This window comes from Pistacia vera, unplaced genomic scaffold, assembly GCF_008641045.1.
Source record: "Pistacia vera cultivar Batoury unplaced genomic scaffold, PisVer_v2 Contig757, whole genome shotgun sequence".
Classification (NCBI taxonomy): Eukaryota; Viridiplantae; Streptophyta; class Magnoliopsida; order Sapindales; family Anacardiaceae; genus Pistacia; species Pistacia vera.
Genome location: NW_022196620.1, coordinates 684,524 through 687,524, shown reverse-complemented (window position 1 = coordinate 687,524; position 3,001 = coordinate 684,524). Strand labels below are relative to the sequence as shown.

At 38.9% G+C, this 3,001-nt stretch overlaps 1 non-coding gene across 1 annotated transcript; it reads left to right on the top strand.

Moving 5' to 3' along the window:
• Positions 1–2,627: 2,627 nt before the first annotated feature.
• LOC116115970 lies at positions 2,628–2,734 on the top strand. Its single transcript, XR_004125754.1, has one exon. It is a non-coding gene; the product is annotated as a small nucleolar RNA R71 (small nucleolar RNA).
• Positions 2,735–3,001: the final 267 nt, after the last annotated feature.

Here is a 3,001-nt window from a genome sequence, read left to right as displayed (position 1 = left end):
TACAGATTTTAGATCGGAAGATTAAAGAGCTCCGGAACAAGAGTATTCGTTAGCGAAGGTCCTTTGGAGGAATCACAAAGTAGAAGAAGCCACATGGGAGACGGAACAAGACATGAAGAATAGGTACCCAGAGTTTTGTGTGAATTTCGAGGACGAAATTCTTTTAAGGGGGGGAGAATTGTAATATCCCAGAGGTACGTACTTAAGATTTGCTGTATTAGTTAAAAGTTTACTGTTTCAATTTCAATTGAGTTTGTATGTGAGTTGGTTGAATGGTGCCTTGAATTGGTTGAATTTTGGTGAAATTTTGAAATCCAATCTTCGCCGGGGCGAAGAAGAAGCTTCACCACGGCGAGGGAGGAGCTGCACCCCGTGTAGATTTGCCCTGTTTCGCCGGGGCGAGGAAAGTTCTTCGCCGCGGCGACGAGCCTAATACAAAGTTTCTTAGTTTTCTAGAGAATTCTTTTTTGGGGCACAATGACCATTCTACCCCTAATTAGTAGGAAAAGTGGGGAGTAAAATGAAAGGAAATTTAGTAGAGATTGTGTTTGGATGGGGGTGTATTTGAAAAGAATCAAAGGATATAGATTGAATTTTAAGGAAGGGCAAGGGCAAAATGGGAAAGGATGCTTATAATATGAGCTAAAAAGGGTTAAGTGTAGAGAAACCCTTAGTCATCCATTCACGCCTTTTCCATTTGCCTAAGTTCTCTCAATTTCTCCATCCAATCTTCCAAGATTTCTAAGGGAATTAAGAGGGGTTTTGAGTAGCGATTTCATCTAAAGCATCATAGGTAAGGATTCATGCTTTAGAGAGTGAGTTTTCTTATAATTAGTGAAGTCTTATTTGGTTGTTGTGTTCTTATTGTGGTTTTGAGGTGTAGAGAGGAGACAAGACAACAAGGAAAGGAAAAGGGCTAAAGAAGTCATCTTTTGACAAGGTAAGTAAATCCAACCCAAGTTAGGGTTCAAGCAATCAAATGATGCATATGTATGCTTATGTTATGAGCTTGAGATTGATTGTTGAGAATGATATTATTGATGAGTTGATGGCTTTTGATGAGAAGATTTGAACATGAGAAGTAGAAATGAAGTTGTGGTAACCAAGTGAAGTTTGGTTACATTAGGAGAATTTAAGTAGAATATTGAAGTGTTTTTCTTGGCCATGTTAGATTTATTGTGGAGTATTTTTGCTCCATTAATGGATGATTAAAGAAAGAAGTAAAGAGGTATCAAAATTAGAATTAAAGTATGCATGCATTATGTTTGATGAAATGCCTAGGTGAAGTCTGCCCTACACTCTCATGATTTCTAAGTAATTTTTGGGTATCTTCGGATTGAACTGGGCTGAGAACAAAAATAAAAGTTATATCCCTGTTTCTAAGCTTTAAAACGAGACCAAAACCGTAGCAATCCGAGGTGTATAACGCAGGTTATCACCATTCTAGTGTGACTGTGACAGAATGACGGTTTTGAGGAAATCTTGTAGTTGGCATTTCATTAGTGCATTAGGGAGCATGAGCTAGCTCTACACCTTTGTTTATACACTTAAGAAGTAGCTTGAGACATAGTAGAGAATTTGAGTATAAGCTACTTTAAGAGTTAAGAGAAAGAGAATAGAGTAGGTTGTGTGATGGGGAACCCGTGAGTAATGGGTAGAGTATTCCCGCATGTACGCCGCATTGAGTATGAGATAGAGAAGTGGTGTAGCCCGTGAGAGTGCATGCGGATGAGGGCTATACCCGAGTGCCCGAGAGAGAGATTATATACTCATATGGCCAAGGGTTCCGAATCCATGCATAACCGAGTCCGATTGGCTAGAATGAGTAGAGGTCACGTAGAGTGGGAGCGAGTCCCGGCCGTGCCCCCGGTAAGATGGGGCCGTGACTTATGAAAGAGTTATTAGAAAAGAGTTCTAAGAGAAAGAGAAAGAGTGAGAGAAGTACCCAAAGAGAAATTGAATGAGAAGTTGTAAGGAAAGAATCAGAGAGAGAGTTACGGGGATAGATGAGTAGAGGATTTACTTACTGAGCATTGTTTTAGTGCTCACCCCGTTTTTTTCCTATGTTTTGTAGGATCCAGGTGAGGACACAGTCGGATGGACGTCGACACGCGAGAGGAAGCGGTTACACTGTCCACCATGTTTAGTATCTTTTGTATACATTATAAGTTTGTGTAAAAATGTATATGTTTGTAAAGAATATATATATATATATATATATTTAATAAAAAGAAAATTTTGGGCCCAATTTCTTTATATTATTTTATATGTATTTTATTATGAGAATTTGAGTAGTAGTGCCTGTTACATGACTACCTGCACAAAAATCACAAGTTAGTTGAGGTGCTTGAATAGAGTTTACCTGCATACTTCCCAACTGCTTCTAAAGTGCTATGAGTTGGGCTGAAATGGCCGTGTATGCATCAACTTGATGAAGACCAATAGATTTCTTTGGTTGCACCTTTTCATTAGGCCTTTGATAGTTGTTACTTCCTAAAACTTCAGGCAACTCATGAGCTTCTTTCGGTGTCTTATTTTGTAGTGCTCCTCCCGATGCTGCATCTACCATAGTTTGCACATTAACCATCAATCCGTTATAAAAAGTTTGGACTTGCATCCAAACTGGCAACCCATGGTGTGGACATCTCCTTAGTAATTCCTTGTATCTTTCCCAAGCCTCATATAATGATTTAGACTCTTCCTATAGAAAAGATGTGATATCATTTCTCAATTTCACTGATTTTGCTGGAGGAAAGAATTTGGTCAGGAACTTCTATGCTAAATCATTCCATGTTGTGATCGTTCCTAATGGTAGTGCCATTAACCATCCCTTAGCTTTATACCTTAATGAAAAAGGGAACAGTCTCAATCTGATGGCGTCATCTGACACTCCGTTTGACTTGAAAGTATTGCAAATCTCCAAAAAATTAGCAATGTGCAGATTTGGATCTTCCTTCAAATCTCCCTTAAACTGTACTGACTGCTGAATCATCTGGATGAT